At 37.3% G+C, this 23,999-nt stretch overlaps 2 long non-coding RNA genes and 1 pseudogene across 2 annotated transcripts; 1 reads left to right on the plus strand and 2 right to left on the minus strand.

Moving 5' to 3' along the window:
- Positions 1 to 6,887: 6,887 nt before the first annotated feature.
- Positions 6,888 to 7,795, plus strand: LOC113353580. Its single transcript, XR_003361388.1, has 4 exons — positions 6,888 to 7,059; positions 7,148 to 7,227; positions 7,479 to 7,613; positions 7,707 to 7,795. It is a non-coding gene; the product is annotated as an uncharacterized LOC113353580 (long non-coding RNA).
- Positions 7,796 to 11,050: 3,255 nt separating this feature from the next.
- LOC113354618 lies at positions 11,051 to 11,150 on the minus strand (annotated as a pseudogene).
- A 10,135-nt stretch (positions 11,151 to 21,285) lies between these two features.
- On the minus strand, positions 21,286 to 22,186 carry LOC113353581. Its single transcript, XR_003361389.1, has 2 exons — positions 22,000 to 22,186; positions 21,286 to 21,805 (listed from the first exon to the last, which is right to left on the minus strand). It is a non-coding gene; the product is annotated as an uncharacterized LOC113353581 (long non-coding RNA).
- Between the last annotated feature and the right edge of the window lie 1,813 nt (positions 22,187 to 23,999).

The raw sequence follows: 23,999 nt of genomic DNA on the forward strand, positions 1-23,999 counted from the left end.
CAAAGACCCCTATTTATACATACAATGGAAATCCCAAAAAATCCCCAATTAACAGCAAAATTAGGGTTTGTAAAAAAATACAATTAAACCCAAAATTGGTTCACCTAACCTACTGATAACAACCCAATCAACCAGCCCATGCTTCAATTAGACGTACAATCATGTTCCCCCAATTATCCCCAAATTAAGAAATTAGGGTTTATAAGAAATAGAAATTAGGTTTACCTAATCACTGCAAACTCTTGATAGCTCTCACCCATGCTTCCTTACGGTCTTCTGATGCTTCCCACGCCTCCAATTGATCTATATCATCAACTAATTTCACCAACTCACTCCTAGGGTTCAGAGGTGAGAGAATAGGCGAAATTAGTTGTTTGAGAAAGATTAGAACGTGATATAGGTGATGGGTCGAGTGTGTATGATGATTTGAGAAGAGATGGTGGTGGTTGTGGTGGTTGAGAAGGAGTTGGTGGCGGAGCAGGAGAAGGTGGTGGTTGTTTCTCTGCAGAGGGATGGGGGAGGTAAAGTCGATGGAGAAGAAGGTTGGGGTGTGTTTGGTTGATGGGTATAGGTATTAGGTACTATGGTGTGAGGTGGAGATAGCAAAGTTTGATGATCTGCGATGCTGAGCCGTGGGATGTATAAATGATAGATCGATCTAACGACTATACGTGAAGAGCTTGTAGCGACCGTTGGATTGTATAATACAACGAAATTAACGGCGCAAGATGGAGTTAGGTGCTGTAGTGTTAGACAGGAGCTTCAGACTTTGATGTACTGGCGATGTTGCGACCATTGGATTCAGATGTGTCCAATCTGAGGGCTAGAAAGGGAAACGGGTATGGATATAGGAAATGGATCTGGGTGAGGGTTTTGGGCCTTGGATATGCCAATCTCATATCTTCTTTAAGAACAATTCTTCCTCTTCAAGCCCAGTTCTAACCTTTTGGTCTTGTGCACAACATTCTTCGCGGCTTCCTTGCGTAATTTCTCCCGGCTTTTCACTACTTTTCTGCTCTTTTCCGCTCCGCAATTCATCTAACTTTATTTATTACCTAAAAATGCAAAATTAATTAATAAAAATATTTATTCTTGAAAACAAAGAAAATACAGAATATGGGATAAAATGTAGAATTAATGCACAAAAGATGAGTTAAATGCCAAGAAAAATATATAGAAATATGCACTTTTTAGGACTCATCAAATACCCCCAAACCTGAATTTTACTTGTCCTCAAGTAAAACAAAACTAAGGAAATCCTACCTATACCACTGTCGCTGGTATCTCGAATGCATTTAGCGTATGCACTAAGCCTTTTAAACCACTAAGTGTCCCTAGTGGACGAGTGAAGTCTCGTGAAGGTTTGCTTAGAACGTACCTACAAAGTTCTAGGACAAATTATAAGCTCATATTCCATCAAATGTGACATGTGCAAGACAGTTTAAGCTCACAGCAAAATGGAGATGTCAATCTAGCTATCAAAGGCACAATCCTAGCACTGATAACAAATAAAAACATGTGATAAGAGTGTAAAGTGTATCTACACATGTTTCTAGAATGACCTGAAGTTATGACTACTAACCACCAAGAGATAGTTTTTAGGCTAAGAACCGAATTCTAAGCCAAGCTAGCTGTCCGGCTTTACGAGAATTGTGAATGTTCACCCAATGAGTTGGTGATATTTCAGTTTACCCGCGTTATACATCGATGGCTGCACCCTCCTTGCTTATTACAAGACTATTTACAACAAAAAGATGACTCTTTCCATGACTCTTATTTACATTGATTACTCTCTTTTATTTTTGGAACAAGAGAGAACTATTGTCTTTAACATGACAAAACATGGAATAAATAAATACTTGATTTTTTTATCTTCTTTTTTTTTTTTTTTTGTAAGAAATAACTTTGATCTTTACAACATAGTGACACTTTTGATACATGAACAAAAAGAAAAACATAATTACATGACTCTTAGCAAGAGGTGGCCCTTATCGAATGCATCCGGTCAAATTCTATGGTTGCTTTTCTTAACGTATCCTCCAACTTCTATCCCAGCCAACCAAAGAACAAGCTAGTCAAGTTTCATTCAGTATTCTAAAGTGATTGGCAATCTAACTTCCTATCAAACACCTTGAAGATCGAGGCTATACATGTATTGGTAGATCGTGCGTGTGCAAGTTTCTTATCACTATGTGAATTGTGCTAGAATCAGGGTGCCTAAATATCTAGACTAAGAATCCTTATGTTTACATACATGCACAAGAGTCAACATTTCAAGGTAAATGAGCTCCATTTTTATGATTTTTTTCATTTTTTTAATTTTTTTCATTTTGATTTTTTCATTTTTTTCATTTTTTTTTAACAAAAAGAAAGAGTTCAGTTTTCAATTATAGCATGTGATCGTGGTATCTATACCATACCCCCAAACCTAAACTAAACATTGTCCTCAATGTTCCAAAATATGAAAGAATTATAACATACGAAGAGGATTATGCTGAGTAGAGAGAAAGGAAAGAGAATACCCGATTTGACGGCGAAAGCAAAATTAGAACTCCGTTATTCAAGGAAAAAAAATCCAACATATTTCAGTTAAGAGTCACATTGGGAGCAAAAAATGTACAAAAGAAACAAAAGATTTAACTAAGAAACTATCTACTAGACTCTATACAAGAAAATTTGGTTTTTAATGGGATTGGACTTTTTGGGAAAAATTTGGTTTTTATCGGGAGACATTTGGTTTTGATGGGAAAAAGAAAATTTTTGGTTTTTAGGGAAACATTCGGAAAACTTTGGTTTTTATGGGAGAAAAACATTTGGTTTTTAATGGGATAAGGAGACCAAGCCCACTGTTGGGTTTTGCGAAGCCCAGCTACGTTTTTGAAAAACAGGCCCACTGCTGGTGAGTAAAGCTCACTGTTGGTTTTTGGAATTTTGAAATTTTGGCCCACTCGAACTTTGGTTCAGGCCCACAGTTCAGAAACAAGCCCAGGTAACAATTTGAAATTTGGGCTCTTAAATAGCCAAAGGTCGAGGCCCAACTGGGCTTTGAAAACGTTTTCTGTTTTTGGGTCAAGACCACGGTGTAAATGTTTAGTTTTCAAATGGATGTTAAGCCCACAGTCCCAGAAATTTAGTTGGGCTTTGGCTAGCTACTAACTAAAATATGAGGCCCAACTGGGCTTTCAAAAGTTCAGTTTTCTTTAATTAAAACAACAGGCCAAATCAATCTAAAACCACAAGCCCACAAGAAATTAAACAAACAAGCCCACAAGAAATTAATTACAAACCCAACAGAAAATATAAGCCCAAATGTTGGGTTTAATATTACAAGCCCACAAGAAAAATGGAAGCCCACAGTTTGGGTTCTCTTAATGGGTTTAGGCTTACTTGCTTAAGCACAGCCCAGCTGTTCAGTTTGGTTGCAAAAGCCCAGTTGGGCTTTGGATCATCCTAAGCTTGTGTAGCCCAGTTGTGTTTTGGTCTAGTTACGCAGCAGCAGACAACAACACAAGATCAACTCAGCAACAGCAATAGGCTTGGCCTGGAAGGAAACAGCAGCAGCACCAGGTCAGTTTGTGGCAAGGTCACAGCAACAAGAGCAGGGGCAATAGCTTCAGCAACAGCAGCTCTGCTGCAGCACCACAGGTAACAGCAGCAATACCATTTGGGCTTCACAGCAGCACAACAGCAGAAAGAGGCAGCAGCACCACAAGCTTGATAAGCAACACCTCATGTACACTCTTAGCACATCCCAGCTGCTCAGAAATTTCAGTTGCACATCCCAGTTGGTCTTGGTTCTCAGCAACAACAAGCTTGGCCTGGCTCACAGCAGCGGCAACAGGACAGCAAGGGAAGGAAAGACAGCAGCAGCAGCAGGGGACCAGCAACACAGGCTCAGCTCAATAACAGCAGCTGTAGCAGCTCAAGGAAAGTTGCATAACACAGCAGCCTTTGAACAACAACACATCAAGGTACCTGGACAGCTCAAGGAGAAGATTAGTTTCTTGCTAGAAGCTAAGAAGTTCAGCTGCACTACACAACAGCTACTAAAACAGCAAGTTACACTAAAATGCAAGAATGCAATGCATGATGAGTATGCTAGAATGAAACAATATGCAAAAGAGTATGCAATGATGCAAATGAACTAACATGCAAAAACAGCCAAGAAAAATTCAACATAACACAACCAAGTCCCCGGCAGCGGCGCCAAAAACTTGGTAGGCTTTTAAGGGTGTAATAAATAAGAATAAATGGATGCCTACAGTGATAACCTGCAAGTGCACAGGGTCAAATTGTAGTAATGTGTGCAAGACAGGGTCATTCCACAGGGACTTGGGGTGTATTGAAGCATTCCTAAGCTAGTTAATCTAAATGCAATGAGTGACAATGACACAATGACGCAAAGAGAGCAAAACAGGGCCTATACAAGGTGAGTTAAAGGTGACAGTGGCATATACAATGGTATTTAGGCAGTGGCATATACAATGGTATTTAGGCAGTGGCAAAGGCAAAGCAAGCCAAGGCAGTGAGGGAAACAAAGATAATGAAACAGAGGTAGACATAGGCTTTACAGGGCAGTGACAGTTGCAAAATAAACAAAACAGATGCAAACCAAGGCTACAAACCAAGGCTGTGAGCCAAGGTCAGTGATGGAAGATAAGGGATAAGGTGAGAACTAAGGCTTCAATTCCACCCCTAGATGCATATAATTCTCTAAGATGATATACTAGTCTTCTCCTATCACAGCGATGCCTTAATCTCAGATATCATAAGTCAATCCCCTAGCATTACTTGTCTTTCTAAGGTACAAGCAATCTAAGATTATACTACATTTAGTTCATATAGCCTTTTCGGAAATTAAAACATGCTTGTCATCAAACTGTCATGGAAAAGAAGTGCTCATACAATAGGGTTATATTTATCTAGAGTTTCATCTCTGCCTTAGTAGTAGAATTAAAACATGATGAAGTTCACCCTAGTTCATGCTATGCATTCTCTTATTGAAATGTTAAACACAACTATAGTTCTTTCCAAAGTACTAGTTGTCTTTTTAAGGTACAACTAGTCAAAGGTATGTGAATTCAGCATGAAGTTGCAGCTTAAACTAAGTTCAAGTGTTCCTAAACTTGTTTAACATTCTAAGGCTTTTGTCAAAGTATTACACAGCAGGGCTAGGGCAAATGAAACTATCCTAAGAACAAATCATAAGAACAAAACATAACATAACATAAACATGAACATGAGCTTGATGTAAATTGTAACAATCACACACTCAAATTCAATACATGTTGGAGTTCTGAACAGCTGATATTAACAATGCATTTGAATTGAGAATCATGGAATTGAAAAGATTGATAAACCCTCAAAGCTAACAGTTCATGGAAATAACAAAACTAAACTATTCTACTGATGCTCTGGCTAATCCAGGCATAGCCCATTACAACACCCAAAGACCCCTATTTATACATACAATGGAAATCCCAAAAAATCCCCAATTAACAGCAAAATTAGGGTTTGTAAAAAAATACAATTAAACCCAAAATTGGTTCACCTAACCTACTGATAACAACCCAATCAACCAACCCATGCTTCAATTAGACGTACAATCATGTTCCCCCAATTATCCCCAAATTAAGAAATTAGGGTTTATAAGAAATAGAAATTAGGTTTACCTAATCACTGCAAACTCTTGATAGCTCTCACCCATGCTTCCTTACGGTCTTCTGATGCTTCCCACGCCTCCAATTGATCTATATCATCAACTAATTTCACCAACTCACTCCTAGGGTTCAGAGGTGAGAGAATAGGCGAAATTAGTTGTTTGAGAGAGATTAGAACGTGATATAGGTGATGGGTCGAGTGTGTATGATGATTTGAGAAGAGATGGTGGTGGTTGTGGTGGTTGAGAAGGAGTTGGTGGCGGAGCAGGAGAAGGTGGTGGTTGTTTCTCTGCAGAGGGATGGGGGAGGTAAAGTCGATGGAGAAGAAGGTTGGGGTGTGTTTGGTTGATGGGTATAGGTATTAGGTACTATGGTGTGAGGCGGAGATAGCAAAGTTTGATGATCTGCGATGCTGAGCCGTGGGATGTATAAATGATAGATCGATCTAACGGCTATACGTGAAGAGCTTGTAGTGACCGTTGGATTGTATAATACAACGAAATTAACGGCGCAAGATGGAGTTAGGTGATGTAGTGTTAGACAGGAGCTTCAGACTTTGATATACTGGCGATGTTGCGACCATTGGATTCAGATGTGTCCAATCTGAGGGCTAGAAAGGGAAACGGGTATGGATATAGGAAATGGATCTGGGCGAGGGTTTTGGGCCTTGGATATGCCAAGCCCATATCTTCTTTAAGAACAATTCTTCCTTTTCAAGCCCAGTTCTAACCTTTTGGTCTTGTGCACAACATTCTTCGCGGCTTCCTTGCGTAATTTCTCCCGGCTTTTCACTACTTTTCTGCTCTTTTCCGCTCTGCAATTCATCTAACTTTATTTATTACCTAAAAATGCAAAATTAATTAATAAAAATATTTATTCTTGAAAACAAAGAAAATACAGAATATGAGATAAAATGTAGAATTAATGCACAAAAGATGAGTTAAATGCCAAGAAAAATATATAGAAATATGCACTTTTTAGGACTCATCAGTGTGCAACGGATATAGACATTGCACACCAAAATACGTTGCTCAAAACCATTAATACGTTGCACTATATCCTAATAATTAGATAGAAAATAAAAAATTAGGACACGCTAATCTTTATCAGTATTGTTGAGGACTTGAATGTTGATTGCGACCTTATCATCGCTCTTTTTTTTCTTTCTTTTTTAGTTTCATTTTCTTCTCTCTCGATACATCGAGTTCTCCGCTTCTCCTCCTCATTTTTTTTCCATCTCTTCTGATTCTAAATCTAGATCTACAAAATTAAACCCAATATTTGAGAGTTAAAACCCATTTCTCCTAAACCCTTATCTCATATCAAAACTAAATCACTCAATCTTTTAATAAATCAAATTAATCTCTTCTTCTAGAGATGAACTAATGGATCTTGCAGGGTATGTATAACCATAATCTTCTTACTTGTTTTTGATATTAATTGTTGCTTTATTTTGACCTAATTTTATGAATAACATTTCTTGATAGGTACTGTTCTGTAAAGATTTTGTTTGCTTGATTCCAACCGCAAGTTTCTTTCTATGGTGAGAACTAATAAATCATGCAAAGTACGTATGACCCTAATTTTTTTTCTTATGTTATTGCTTTCTTCTGAGCAAATTCTATGAATAATAATAGAAATTGGTAGGTAATGTTCTGTAAAAAATTGTAAATTTTGTTTTTGTTACTGTATTTTAGTATGGGTTTCTTGGTGGTGGTGATGCAGATAAAAGTTGGAGATTTGACAGTAGTTTGGTGGATATTTTTCATTCCTAGGGATTGTTGGTTATAAGTGGGTGATGATTTTCTCTTGTTGTAGTTATTGATGGTGGTTTGGTATTGAAGATGGAGGTTCTGCAGATGTTGGCATGTGGGTGGCTATTGGAGTTGTTGGTGCTAGTTTGTTGATAATGCTGCTGTTTTATAAGCCTGTTCTCTTATAATATTAATACATGTATGGAGGAATTTGAGTTGGGAGTCAATATTTTTTTTATATTAAGTCGTCTTATTCGAAGTCTTACTTGGTTTTTCTTGGATTTTGTTTCAGGGTGGAGATCTGAGATACTGTCAGAAACACCCCTGGTATAAAGCCCTTTCCGAACACCCCACTGTCGTGTTTGCAAGAGATGTGTTTTATGAATGGTAAGTATGGCCAGTGTTGTTGATAGACACATTTTTGTGTCCGATTTGTCTCGATTCTATATATTGTTAGGGCTCATTTTTGTATTTATTATGGTGTTTTATTTATTTGTAGATATTTTTGGCCAATAAACATTTTTGGAAAAAATTGACTCGAAAAGTTGTCCGAAAGCACCCGGAGGACATTTGCTATTCGAACTCCCATTTTGGATAAGGGGTAACCTAATTACTAAGGGGCATCCCATTTCCAGGCAGCTGCTAATCGCACCCCTACCCTGGATAAGGGGCAACCATCTTCAACATTTGAAATTTAAAAGGCGGGAAAGTAGATACAGTTCTGGCAGATTTAGGGTTCTTGATTTGAAGGAGTTTGAGGTCGATTAAACCTCTGATTTTCATAGGATAGACTCTTTATGGGTCTAGGAATCTTATATGGGTGTTGAAATCGATTAGACTGGGCTCAATCGACGGATTTTTATCACAACAAAAAATATGGAAAGTCACGTGTGTGACCTGTTTTAGGGAAATTTAGAGAGATTAAAGTGCTGTAAACCTTCCCAAAGATTTGTATCTATCTAAGGAAGAGTTTAGAATAAAAAGGAAAGCTCAGAAACGCGTAGAAATTCTAAAACAAGAAATTGCCGCAACTTTGCCGTGAAGAGAAGGAAAGAGATTTTGGAAGTTTTGGGAGAGATTTAATCGGCATTTGTGATATAAATAGATTGTTTGGGTCATATAGAAGGTGTGTCGAGAGTTTGGGGACCTAAGGAGAGCCAGAGAAGAAGAAATCAGAGCTTTACCAAACTCTGTTTCTGCTGTTGCTGCTGCTGAAGAGGAAGAACGCGAAGAACATTGATGCACGTAAAACAGTCGCACAACAGTGTCGTTGTTTAACAGGTGAAGAACATTAAGTTGTGCAGGACAGTCGTATTCTAGGGTCTTAAATTTCTGATCCTGTAACAGTTGATTAGTAACGTATATCTTCAGTATTGTAACACCAACTGTAACGGTGACTTCTGTAACATCTATACACCGTTGCAGATCTGCTGTTTTATATATTCTCTTCAATAAAACCACTTTTTGAGCCATGATTTATTCTTTTGAACTTGTTTTTGATATGAGGAGCTAAACCCCATTGCTGAGGCGATAAAGGAAGCTATTTTTCCAACAAAAAGCGGTACAATCTATTTAATTTAATTTATTGCAGTTATTATTATGATTATTTGCCTTGGACTATTATTGAATATGATTTTTATTTGAGTGATTGTGATCTATTTTGATGGAGTATGCTTAGTTTACAGACTCTTGATGCTTCATGCTTGGTATTTACAATTATTGCTTTTGAAAATATACTTGTTGCAATAGTAAGAATCAAATTGAACAAGAAAATTGCATCAATATAAATATTGGATTAAATCACTTTGAATTTGGAAAATAGTGGAATCTTAGCCTCAGTGTTCTTTTAATATTGATATCAACTTTGATTGAGTCTGCTATAATTTTTAGTGAGTTTTCTATTTTAATATTAGAATTTAAGTCTAATTAATATCCTTCACAAGTCTCAGAATCGAACCACTTTTACCACTATCTACAAATCACACCAATTTTTGGCGCCGCCGATGCGGACTTGTTTTTAGGGTTTTAGATTTATTTTATTTTTATTTTATTATTTTATTTTTTTTATTAATTTATTTTATTATTTTTGTCTTTTTTTTATGTTTTTGGGTATTTATCTTGTGTCTACAGGTTCTGGATCATAAAGAATATTGAGCCAAAGAGTTTGGTGATTTCATAAAGACTTGGAGCTAAATACTAAAGCAAAAAGAACAGAAAAGAAGATATTTTTATTTTAGACAATTTTAGTTTAAGGTTTGTTTATTTTCTTTTTTTTTTTACAAAAAAAAAAAACTGTATTAGGGTTTATTATTTTTGTAATTTTTTTTTTTTTTGGACTTTTGGACTTTGGGACATTATTTTTTTTTACCCTATGGAAGGGTACTTTAAATATGAACTGTTTGCAGAGAAGGAGGACAATTACGATATTGCCTCTGCACCTTGGGTTCGTACACTAGACATCGGAGTCAGTGGCCCGAGTCGACTATAACCGATTCATCCCCCATCTGGAACGGGAGGTAAGATTCTAAACACTCGCGAATCCCCTGTCAGCGAGTTACTGGACTCCTTCGTATGCATATATGTTGCTGACTGAATACAGACATTTATTTTTCTAGTAAAGGGCAAGGCCTGGCCATACAAGATAAGGGTTCGGATTTCATCACCGTTCTCTTCTTGCCCGCTTTAGGAACACGTAACCTACGCGAACCTAAGCCTAAAATTTTGACTAGAACGAGACCGATAGGGTAACGAGCTTAACAGGAAAGTCATTCGAAAAATATTGGTTACTCTTTTAAGCATACTTCGAAGTTCTTGACGGTTTCTGTAAGTTGAATGCGTGACTGCGCCGCCTTGTAATACCGGTGAGGCCTTGGGTATCAAAGCTCCACCGATCTTCCCTCGCCTCTATTCAACTTACGTTAACTCGGATTGATTCCAGAGGGGTTTGCTTAAATTGTAACGAATTCCCGTTCGAAGGATTAGAAGCTGGTCTAGAAAAAATCTAAGTGGATCCATCATGCTTTTTGTTTGATAGAAATAAATAGGTTTGATTTGGTTGAGTCGGCCTTGATCTGTGTTTGCATACCCTTCCAATTTAGAAAATTCTATTGTATGCCTGAACGTAATAGAGACGCACTAGGTAGATTTGTTAAAGAGAAACCTAGTAGTTCGAAGCGTCTCGATTACCTTAATCTAGAAAGTCCGACTTTTGAAGAATCTGTTTTTGAACGTCCTTTGACTGAGGAGAGAATCCCCGTTGCTCCAATAGCGCCAGAAATGGCAACTTTGAAAGCTTTGTTGAATCCAACTAGGACTACTCGTCCTTCGTGTATTAAGTTAGCTGAAACGGAGGCACCCTATGAACTGAAACTTGGGACCTTACAGATGCTCCCAATCTTTTTAGGGAAAAAAAATGAAAACCCTTATTACCATGTTAGGGATTTTGAGGAAATTTGTAGTACTCTAAGAATTAGAGGCTTAGATGATGATGCTTTGTTAGGTTATTCCCACTTTTCCTGAAAGATAAGGCCAAGTCGTGGCTGTATAGTTTGGACTCCGAGTCAATTAATACATATGAACAACTTACATCTTCCTTTTTCAATAAGTTTTTCCCTAGGCACAAAACATAGTCTATTAAGACGCAAATATGCACATTTTCACAACAAGAGAGAGAATCTTTATATAGGTATTTGGAAAGGTTCAATGATTTATTATCCCAGTGTCCTCATCATGGTTTAGAAAAGGTTAGGCTAGTTCAGATCCTTTTTGAGAGTTTAGATTATTCCACAACGACCATGGTTGAGTCTCTATGCACTGGTGGATTTGAAAACCAAACTGTTGATGCGGCGGTGGAATTTTTTAATGAAATTGCCGAAAAAACCCAGCAATGGGAAAATAGTAGGGGACGCCAGAAAACAATTCTTTTAAGTAGAGGAAACGTTAATAGGGTAGAAGGAGGCTATGAATCAGATGCCAAAATTGCTGCTATAGCAAAAAGCTTAGAAGCCTTAGAAGTGGGCCAGACTAGTGGTAGAGTGGTGCCTTTTTAGGAAGGCCAGAATATTGAAGAGAAGGCCAATGCTCTTTATAATAACACTAGATTTGATAACCGTCAAAAGATTGACCCATATTCAGAAACCTATAATCCTGTTTGGAGAAACCATCTGAACCTTTCGTGGTCTAAGGGCCAAAGTCAAGGTCAATTTAGTAATTCTAATGCTCCCCCAGGTTTTGGCTATACTAAGAATCCTTCAGGACTAGCTCAGTTTCAGAATAAGTCAGATAAGAAAATCCTAAGTTTAGAGGAATCTCTCGCCTTGTTAACTCAGCAAACTGCAAAATTTCAGTTATCCGTAAAACAGAGTCTACAAGCTAGTAACAGGATAGGACAAGAAAATAGTCAGGCTATTTCCGAGTTAAAAACCCAGGTTGGTCTGATAAGTGATTCTTTGAGAGAAAAAGGTAAGTTTCCTAGTCAAACACAACCCAACCCTAGAGGAGTTCATGAATTAGGTGCAAAACCATCGAATCAATTGAATGTTGTTAGAACCCTTAGAAGTGGTAGAGTTGTAGACAATAAGGTAACCATGACCGATAGTGAACATACTGTAGTTCACCCCTCAGGATCTCACCTCTCAGGACCAGTAGCTGAAGAGACTGATAAAGTTTCTGATGATGTGAATTCGGTTCCTGAAAGGTATGATTTTAGGCCTAGAGCCCCATTTCCTCAACTATTAGTACCAACAAAGAAGGAATCGAACTTTAATGATATAGTGGAGGTTTTTAACAAAGTTACCATAAACCTTCCTTTATTAGATGCAATTAGGCACATTCCTGCTTATACCAAGTTTCTTAAGGATATGTGTATGCGAAAGCGAAAACTTAACGTCCATAAAAAAGCCTTTTTAGCTAGTCACGTAAGTTCAATCATTCAGAACACCACAACTCCAAAGTACAAAGACCCGGGTTCTCCTACCATTGCTTGCACAATAGGTAACTACCGGGTAGAAAAATCTTTACTTGACTTAGGAGCCAGTGTGAACTTACTGCCATTCCATGTATACTTACAGCTAGGACTTGGTGAAATGAAACCTACTCAGATGACACTGCAGTTAGTTGATAGGTCTGTTAAAATCCCTAGAGGTGTTATCGAGGATGTTCTTATTGAGGTCGACAAGTTTATTTATCCAGTGGATTTCGTGGTCCTAGATACCCAACCTGTCCCTGACCCATAAAACCAGATACCTGTGATTTTAGGTCGCCCATTTTTAGCTACATCTAATGCGATCATTAACTGTCGAAATGGTGTGATGAGTTTATTTTTTGGTAATATGACTATGGAGATGAACATTTTTAATGTCAGTAAGAAACCTCATGAGCTAGATGACACATGTGTTGAAGAGGTGAACATGATAGAAGCCTTAGTTCAGGAGTCATTACCAAACATCTTGTCTGAAAACCCATTAGAAAGTTGTTTATCCCATTTTGGTTTAGATTTTGACGACGATAGCACTATTTAACAGGTGAATGCTCTATTAGATTCTACCCCTTTGTTAGACACTGACAGATGGAAAGCTAGGTTCGAACCGTTACCAGTTTCTGAGACTACCCTAATTCCTTCTTTAGAAGAGCCCCCAAATTTGGACCTTAAACCACTATCCGATACTCTAAAGTATGTGTTTTTAGGCCCATCTGAGACTTTACCTGTGATTGTAGCTTCCGATTTGGATAGTGATCAGGAAAGTAGGCTAGTAAATGTACTTCAAGACAATAAGGAAGCTTTAGGGTGGACTATAGCAGACATTAAGGGTATGTCCTATTGTGTGTATGCATCAGATTCATTTAGAGGAAGATTTCAAACCTTCTAGGGAGATGCAACGTCGATTGAATCCTAACATGAAAGAGGTAGTTCGAAAAGAGGTGCTTAAGTTGTTAGATGCGGGTAATATTTACCCAATTTCAGACAGTAAGTGGGTCAGCCTGTTCAGGTTGTCCCCAAGAAATCAGGTATCACTGTAGTCCAGAATGATAATAATGAATTAATCCCAAACCGAGTGACCACGGGATGGCGTGTGTGTATTGACTATAGGAAATTGAACAAGGTCATAAGGAAGGATAACTTTCCCCTTTCTTTTATCGACCAAATGCTAGAGCGATTAGCTGGACATAGTCACTATTGCTTCTTAGATGTCTACTCCGGTTATAATCAGATCGTTATTTCCCCAGAAGACCAAGATAAAACCACTTTTACTTGTCCCTTTGGTACCTTTGCGTATAGACGCATGCCTTTCGGGCTATGTAATTCCCCTGCAACTTTTCAGTGTTGTATGATGAGCATATTTTCTGATATGGTAGAACGGTTCTTAGAGGTCTTTATGGATGATTTTTCAGTGTTTGGTTCATATTTCGATGAGTGCTTGCATCATTTGACATTAGTGTTGACTAGGTGTAAGGAAAAAAAATTAGTGCTTAATTGGGAAAAATACCATTTCATGGTTAAATCAGGAATTGTGTTAGGGCACATCATCTCTTCAAAGGGTATAGAGGTAGACAAAGCCAAAGTTGACCTTATTAAGACTTTACAGGTCCCTGAAACCGTAAAAGATATTAGGTCATTCCTAGGGCATGCAGGTTTTTACCGTCGATTCATTAAGGATTTTAGCTTGATTTCTAGACCTCTTTGCAATTTGCTTACAAAAGATGTTAAGTTTGTCTTTGATGATGCTTGTTTAGAGGCTTTTGAGAAGCTTAAAACTTTACTCACTACTGCCCCGATAGTCCAGGCACCTAACTGGAACCTACCCTTTGGGATTATGTGTGATTCTTCATATTATGCTATAGGCGTCGTTTTAGGACAACGAGAAAACAAATTACTTCATGTGATTTATTATGCTAGCAAAACTCTGAATGATGCCCAAATGAACTATACAACTACCGAGAAGGAAATTTTATCCATCGTGTTTGCCTTGGATAAGTTTAGGTCCTACCTATTAGGTTCTAAGATCATAATCTATACAGATCATGCTGCTTTGAAATACCTTTTATCTAAGAAGGATACCAAACCTATATTGATTAGATGGATCCTATTGTTACAGGAATTTTCCCCAGATATTAGAGACAAAAAGGGTGCAGAAAATGTAGTAGCAGACCACTAGTTGTTAGTTCCCCTAGTGATTCCCTTCCTATAAGGGATAGCTTTCCTGATGAACAATTGTTCACTATTTCCCAATCACCTTTGTATGCAAATATAGTGAATTATTTTGTTACTGGTCGAACCCATCAACATTGGGGTAAGCAATATCGTTCTAGGTTTTTAGCCGAGGTTAAGCATTTATTTTGGGACGATCCTTATCTGTTTAAGTATTGTTCGGACCAGATTATTAGGAGATGTATATCTGAGAGTGACCAGCCTAGTATTATCTCCTTTTGTCATGAACATGCATGTGGGGATCATTTTAGTGTGCTAAGAAGACTGCTGCTAAGATTTTGCAGCGTGGATTTTACTGGCCTTCGTTGTTGAACCCTATTTTAGTGATTGAGGTCTTTGATGTGTGGGTCATTGATTTTATGGGTCAATTTCCTATTTCGTTTGGTTATCTTTACATACTTGTCGCTGTCGACTATGTGTCTAAGTGGGTTGAGGCGGTTCCGTGTAAAACGAATGACCACAGGGTCGTAGTCCAGTTTTTGAAAGAGAATATACTTACACGTTTTGGTACGCCGCGAGCTATAATTAGTGATGGAGGTTCACACTTTTGTAATAGACTATTTGCTCTTTTAATGAAACAATACGGTATTACCCATAAAGTAGCAACCCCATATCACCCTCACACTAGTGGTCAGGTAGAGGTTTCCAATAGGGAAATTAAACGTATTCTAGAGAAAACATTTAATCCAAATAGGAAAGACTGGTCGTCGAGGCTTATTGATGCCTTATAGGCTTACCGTATTGCGTTTAAGACACCCATTGGAATGTCACCTTGTCGTTTAGTGTTTGGCAAGGCATGTCACATGCCTGTTGAGTTAGAGCATCGAGCCTATTGGGATATTAAGAACTTAAACTTTTCACTTGACAAGGCAGGAGCTCAAAGAAAGCTCCAGCTCAATGAGTTGGACGAGATTCGTAGAGATGCATACGATAGTGCTAAGAAGTATAAGAACAAAATGAAACTTGTGCATGATAGGAATATTTTACGAAAGTCATTTTCTCCAGGTCAAAAAGTTCTTCTGTATGACACTCGTTTGCTTCTATTCCCCGGGAAGTTGTGCTCTCGGTGGACCGGTCCTTTTGTGGTCCGTACTGTTTTTCCTCATGGCGCTGTTGAGATTGAGACACCAGATGGTAGTAGTTCTTCGAAGGTTAACGGTCAGCGATTGAATCATTTTTTAGAGCCTTTTCCTACAGGTGATGTTGAGGAGGTCCCTCTGGAGGACCCTGTTTACCTTGATTGACCATCGAGGCGATTTTGTATGTTGTATAATATTTTTGTTGGTTTTTGGTTACACTTCGCCCGGGTACTATCTTTCCGACTTCTCTATTTATTATTTCCTCATGTTACTTATATTTTTGGTGTTGTTCTTTGATTAGAAACATTGAGGACAATGTTAGATTTAAGTTTGGGGGTGGGGTAGACTTTTTGTTACCTTTTCGTTGCAATAAATAAACTCCAGAGCCTAGAAATTTATCCCTATTAAGGATGACACTAACCAATCTAAGTGGATGGAAGAATTTTGGTTGTAGGAGTTGAGGAACCAATCTAACTAGATGGCAACATCGAAAGAGTCTATTCATAAAAGCACAGAGCTCAGGTGTTAGAAATAACATGATAGTTTCACCATATCTCGTTGAGTCCTTTTCACTTCTGTTTTTATTTTGTTTTGTTTTTAAACTATGTTTCTCTAAGTGATTAGGTGGGGCTCACGATTCAAGTTGTTACCGATGCTAGGGTGAATTAGAGTGATTGAGATACAAAAAAAAAGAAAAAAAAGAAGAAAAAAAAGAAAGAAAAAGAGACCAGACTATCAGACCAAATGGAATAAATTCAATAAAATCGACCACTGGAACCCTTGTATATGCCAGCTGTGTTTACCTAGAGTTAGGATTATCGACCACTGGTACCCTTGTATATGCCAGTGTGTTGATATTAGTCAGACCGGTATCTCAATCCATTAGGATAAGTTCATTTTGGCGGAGGCCTTCAGACAGATATGAGAAACACCGTTCACCTAGTAAACATCAAAACCATCTATGTTTTTCTCTATACCCATCTTCTTGATCTATCCATGTGATTACTTTCGACTCCGGATATTGATGTCCATAGTGCAACTATCTGAGTAGAGATCTGTCACTTATATATGAATTTTAGTATGCTTGAGTGCAAACTCGTGTACAACAATTGGAATTTCGCATCAGGGTACTTCCTCCTGTAGTCAATAAGTATGCCAACCAAGGAGATTCTTTAGTGCCTTCCAAGGTTCTGTGTAGATAGCTAGGGTCTGGAGTATAAAGGTTTTGTGGGTATACCTCTGGTAAGCCCTCCGGAGACAACACTCCGCCACTAGGGACACCTAGGGGTTTAAAGGGTTATTGCATGCGCTAAATGCAATCGACGATGCCTGCGACAGTGAGTTAGGATTTTATTTCTATTTTATTTTTGCTCGAGGACTAGCAAATAATAGGTTTGGGGGTATTTGAAAGACACATTTTTGTGTCCGATTTGTCTCGATTCTATATATTGTTAGGACTCCTTTTTGTACTTATTATGGTGTTTTATTTATTTGTAGGTATTTTTGGCCAATAAACATTTTTGGAAAAAATTGGCTCGAAATGTTGTCGGAAAGAACCCGGAGGACATTTGTTATTCGGACTCTCACTTTGGATAAGGGGTAACATAATTACTAAGGGGCATCCCATTTCCAGGCAGCTGCTAATCACACCCCTACCCTGGATAAGGGGCAACCATCTTCAACATTTGAAATCAAAAGGCGGGAAAGTAGATACAGTTCTGGCAGATTTAGGGTTCTTGATTTGAAGGAGTTTGAGGACGATTAAACCTTTGATTTTCATAGGATAGACTCCTTATGGGTCTAGGAATCTGATATGGGTATTGAAATCGATTAAACTGGGCTCAATCAACGGATTTTTATCACAACAGAAAATATGGAAAGTCACGTGTGTGGCATGTTTTAAGGAATTTTAGAGAGATTAAAGTGCTGTAAACCTTCCCAAAGATTTGTATCTATCTAAGGAAGAGTTTAGAATAAAAAGGAAGCTCAGAAATGCGTAGAAATTCTAAAACAAGAAATTGCCGCAACTTTGTCGTGAAGAGAAGGAAAGAGATTTTGGAAGATTTGGGAGAGATTTAATCGGTATTTTCGATATAAATAGATTGTTTGGGTCATATAGAAGGTGTGTTGAGAGTTTGGGGACCTAAGGAGAGCCAGAGAAGAAGAAATCAGAGCTTTACCAAACTCTGTTTCTGCTGCTGCTGCTGCTGAAGAGGAAGAACGCAAAGAACATTGACGCACGGGAAACAGTCGCAGAACAGTGTCGTTGTTTAACAGATGAAGAACATTAAGCTGTGCAGGACAGTCGTATTCTAGGGTCTTAAATTTCTGATCCTGTAACAGTTGATTAGTAACGTATATCTTCAGTATTGCAACACCAACTGTAACGGTGACTTCTGTAACATCTATACACCGTTGCAGATCTGCTGTTTTATATATTCTCTTCAATAAAACCACGTTTTGAGCCATGATTTATTCTTTTGAACCTGTTTTTGATATGAGGAGCTAAACCCCATTGCTGAGGCGATAGAGGACGCTATTTTTCCAACCAAAAGCGGTACAATCTATTTAATTTGATTTATTGCAATTATTATTATGATTATTTGCCTTGGACTATTATTGAATATGATTTTTATTTGAGTGATTGTGATATATTTTGATGGAGTATGCTTAGTTTATAGACTCTTGATGCTATGCTTGGTATTTACAATTATTGCTTTTGAAAATCTACTTGTTGCAATAGTAAGAATCAAATTGAACAAGAAAATTGCATGAATATAAATATTGGATTAAATCACTTTGAATTTGGAAAATAGTGGAATCTTAGCCTCAGTGTTCTTTTAATATTGATATCAACTTTGATTGAGTTTGCTATAATTTTTAGTGAGTTTTCTATTTTAATATTTGAATTTAAGTTTAATTAATATCCTTCACAAGTCTGAGAATCGAACCACTTTTACCACTATCTACAAATCACACCAGTTGTATACCTCGGATAGCTTCTGTTTGGAACTTCATAAATATTTGCAATGAAGGACCACCAGTGTATCTGGATCAGTCATGCTAACTATAAGATTTGTTTTGTCTTTGTTCATGGGTAAGTACTTCTTCACTTTGTTTTTATGTACCAAATATTTGTAATATGCTCATAAATGGTTGTTGTTTTGTTTCTATCATTACAGCCAATGGACAAGTACGGTTTAGCAATGACTATTTGTAGAAACAACTGAGAAACTACAAGTTTCCTTCGAGTAGCAGATGCAATTAAAGTTAAGAGATCCAGAGTTGGTAGTTAAATTTGTTATTTTACTTGAAGATGTTTCAACATGCAAGTTCTTCATTTTGTGTAATCCACATGCAACACGCAATAACTCGTTTAACAAGACATATTTAGGTGCTCTATCTCATTTTTTACGCGCCTTTGATTTTTAGTAATGAAGATTATACCAGGTTTAATTTCCGTAGATAAGATCACTTAGAGTTCTGTATCCATAGTGCACACAGTTGTTCTTCATGACGCACATCTGCCTAAAAGTGACAATAATATACTTGTTGTATTGGACAATTCTGTTTATGGACTGCTACCATTTCTGTTTTCGGACTCCTTGAATTATCATTTTAGATGGGATGTTCCTCTTTATTACTCTTTTACCATCTACATGTGCCAAACTGCCCAAAAGATCTACATGTTATTTTAATCTGTGTGATTGTGCTCTTTCTTGGTTTTCATTTAATTTATGCTGCTCTCGAGTGAGTGGAATGATGAAAATATTATGACATAGTAAACCCAGAGTCCCAGACGGTATAAAAGTACATTTTACAAGAGTTTCTCTTAAACATTGTATAATTTGTTACTTCTCAATGCATATTGGTTCGTGGGGTTTTGCAGGTTGAATGTCCTGGATTCTGCATAACTCATCAGAGAAAAGACTACCCTTGCATCGAGATATTTGGTAGCAACGAACAAGAAGTAAGTTCCATTCCATCATAAGCTAAAGCTGGAACTTCTCTGGTGTTGCCCCCGTATTGTTGTTTAAGAGAAATGGAAGTTTAATGTTCTTATTAGGTTTATTTCTTCTTTACTGGAATGATACAGTATGAAAGTTCATTTTTTACTTCGTTTTCCTATTAAATCTTTTGTATAATGAAAAAAATTGAACCATTTACAGGCAGCTAACCAAGGAAAGACTAATGATGCAAATACAACAAAATATGCAGTTAGAGTTGTCCACTTAACCTTAACCTCTTCCTCTTTTCAGACCTCAAGTTGAACTTTACCACCAGAAACAATGTTCTAAGTAAGTTTTTTGTTAAGTTTTCTTTGATTCCATATGTTCTGAACCATAAATTGCATTAAAATGACAACATTTTAGTTTTTTCAATAAACTTTGAGGCTTCTTATACTTTGCAGGATCGATAATGTTCTTCCACCATTGGTAGTGCTGGAACCAAAAGAATTTCTCATTATACATGTCAACAACATGAGGTTAGGTTTTTATGAACTAATGTTTCATAGTTTCAAATTCAGAAACTTGGCATAAGTTGGTGTTTAATCTTTGAAACATACCAATTAACTGTATGGGTTTATGATAGTTCTTTTATTACATGTTGAATGTATGAATTATTCTTGATCGGTCGTGATGATTAGTCATATGTTTGTGATTATATATCAATAATATGTTTATGGAAATTCTTTCCAAATGATAAATTGGGTCTTCTAGTTCATTTAAAATATTATATGCGGGTGCAGAAATCTCCCGGAATCATATGAAAAATTGGTCTTCATATGATCTACAATGGTATATGAAGGTGAAAAATTCAGGTGCAGCAGAAATCTGTCGGACCTTTGGTCGGACTTTTTTTTTTTACCTGGAAATAGTTTTGCAACGTATATAAGGTTGCGCAAATTCGTGTAATACGTTGCCTAAATTAATGTATCCATTGCACAAATTTAGGAATCCGTTGCTCAAATTTACAAAATATAACGTTGCTAAACCGGTTGAGCAACGTTTTTATACGTTGCACAGATTAATTTGTGCAACGGATTTTGGCGTTGCACAATAATTTTCTACGTCGTATTACCAACGTATATAAGCGTTGGTTAAAGTCGTTGCAACGTGTATATCCGTCCCAAATTGGCTGTTTTGGTGTAGTGGACCACCGTCTGGCCGGCCATGCGCGGGCCGTGGTCGGTCCCACGCCTGTCCATTATTTTTAATTTTATTTTATTATTTTTCCCCATCTCTTGAAAACTCCCTTGTTTGACCAAACTTCCTCGTTTGAGCAAAACTCTTAGTTTTCCATGTCTCTTCACACAAGCTAAAAAATAATAATAAAAAATAGGGAAGAGCGTCACGGGACCAGGCCCACATAGGGCTGCACATGAGCCGGTATGGTACGGGTTTCTGAAGAACCCGGTACCTGTACCTCATACATACCGGTTCCCATGTATCACTACATGTACCTATACATGTACCGGTACTTGTATCTATACCGGTGATACCAGTCCGGTTCTAGCCGATACCGAGTTTTTACCTGTTATTTTAATACATATTCTTGATAAAATTAGAATAATTAGACTGAAATCGAGAAAAATAGAAGTTTATAATTCATCTAGTAGTACACAATCATGCGCACAAATTTGAATAATTTAAGAAAACACCGCATTTCCATTTGAAATTGAACAAAGCACTGGTAATGGAGAAGAACCAAATCAATGAAGAACGTGATTACTCCGGCAGTTACCAACAAGCCCATATCTTTCACTTTTATCAATTCATACACATAGCTCCTACGGGATCCATCTCAATCTCCATACATAAAACCCATTCCCATCTGAGTTCAAACACCAGCAACACCACTATCTATATATTCCATCACAGACACGTAATACCCATATATCTTCACTCTTCAGTGTTCATCACCAGCAGCAACACAAACCCAATTCTCTAGCAAACTACAGATCCATCTACTTCTCCCTTTTCTTCAATATTTCAACCAATGGCAGCTTCATCACATCATCAATCGAGCTTTGACAATAACACAAGAAAATTCAGTCAAAACCCATCTCAATTTCACCATCAATTCCATCACGTACACTTGCCACTGAATGAGATAGGGTAAAAACCACACATCAATCCATGGATAAATAAAAATAATACACAATGAAAATAAAACCTAGTTGAATAAATCCAAATCGATCCCAATAAAACCCTAAATCATATTAAAACATATAATTAACCACGTTAATCAAACATGTAATTAATAATTAAGAACCCTAATTTAATCAAATAAATTACCCAAAATAAGATGAATGAATTACATGTTGTTGACCTGTGAGATGATGAAGAATAAGTAATTGATTTATTTTCGCTGATGATGAAGAAGAAGGTGGTGGTAATATAGACTCAGAGATGACGAAGAAGAAAGAAGTGAGCGATGGTACAGCTGCTGTTGTTCTTCACTTTCAGTTCAGAGAAAAATATGGAAAAAGAATAATGATGAAAGAAATAGATGGTCGATAGATAAGATAGTTATAAGACCTAGGATCGACGGCTACTATTAACTTCTTATCAAAAGATCAACAGCTAATATAAATCGGTTTTTTCAGTCCGGTACATGTCGGGAATGTCAATGAAAAGAGTACCTTTACCGGTACCACGTCGGTTCTCTGTTTGGTTACTTGTACTCGTTATATCGGTCCCGGATCGGTTTTTCCAGTTCTAAGCCGGTTCTTCGATTCCAGGATGGTCCTGTGCAGCCCTAGGCCCACCGGCCGTCCATGCCACGGCCTTGGCTAGTCCCACGTCTCTTCAATCCCTTATTTTTTTATTATTACTTCTCTCATCTCATGGAAATTCTCTCATTTGAGCAAACTTTTGGTTTTCATATTTCTCCAATATTGCTCAAACATCCAAAAATCCAAAAAGTCAAATGGTCCCATGATTGTCCGGGCTTCTCACGACAAATATTAAAATATTATTATTTTAATATACTTAAAATATTGGTCGCACGAGCAAAGTCCTACTTGCTCATTCATGCAAAATTGAGAGTTTCTGTCAAGATCAAACTCTTCTGAAAATATAGAACATTTGCTCAAGCGAGCAACAAAATACCTAAAGAATGCATGTGCGAGGGTCATGGTGGCCCTTGCACCACCACAACCTGACCTGATCGATCGGTCCCACGTCTCTCCATTATTATTTCAATAGTAATAATTCATATTTTCAGGATTTTCCAATGAATCCTCGTTCAGGGAAATTCCTCCGCACGCTTGGACGACCGTCCACCATCAATGGCCGGCTCTCATACCCATTGGTTGGTCGATGTTCCTTAATCCATATTGGACAACTCTCCATATCTAGGATCTAGAGTTCTCTGAATTTAGGGTTTCGAATTTACAATAATTAGATAACTTTTGTATTGATCCAGTAATCAATATTTAATGTTTAGTCCTGTTACTAACATTTTTGCTCGACTGAGCAACATGGTTCAAACGGACAACCATTTAATATTTACATGATTCCTACTTTGCCATTCGAGCATTCATGACATAGTAGATCAGAAATGAGCACTTTAGATGACTCATTAACTCAACAACATCTGACATCTGATTTCATGTCGAATACTTGGCATATCAGAATAGGTTCATGATCAAAATATTATCGGACGCGCGTGAATCCAAATAATCAGAACATCATTATTACCTCAACTAGTAAAATGATATATATCAACTCATCAAGACTCAACGTCTGAGCATCGTTATTGTCCCAGAAGACATCTTGCTCTTAATTCATGAGTCTCAGATAATATCTTATTTGTTCATTATGCTCGACTCATCAATGCTATAACTCATAGTTTAGCCAAGTCAACAATTGACCAATTAAATACGCGTCTGTCTTGCAGACTCCACATTCATGAGACATCAATCATGTCACATGGGGGGATATTTGATGAGTGCCAAATATTGTATATATTTATCCCTTTTTGTTGGCATTTAACTCATCTTTTATGCATTAATTCTACATTTTATCCCATATTCTGTATTTTCATTGTTTTCAAGAATAAATATTTTTATTAATTAATTTTGCATTTTTAGGTAATAAATAAAGTCTGGATGACTTGCGGAGCAAAAAGAGCAGAAAAGTAGTGAAAAGCCGAGAGAAATTACGCAAGGAAGCCGCAAAGAATGGAGTGCACGTCCAAAAAGCTGGAAATGGGCTCAAAAGAAGAAAGTTGTTCTTAAAGAAGAAGTGGTCAAGGTTTCCAAGCCCAAACTCATTCCCAAACCCATATTCTA

Source organism: Papaver somniferum, chromosome 2 (assembly GCF_003573695.1).
Source record: "Papaver somniferum cultivar HN1 chromosome 2, ASM357369v1, whole genome shotgun sequence".
In the NCBI taxonomy this organism is placed as follows: domain Eukaryota; kingdom Viridiplantae; phylum Streptophyta; class Magnoliopsida; order Ranunculales; family Papaveraceae; genus Papaver; species Papaver somniferum.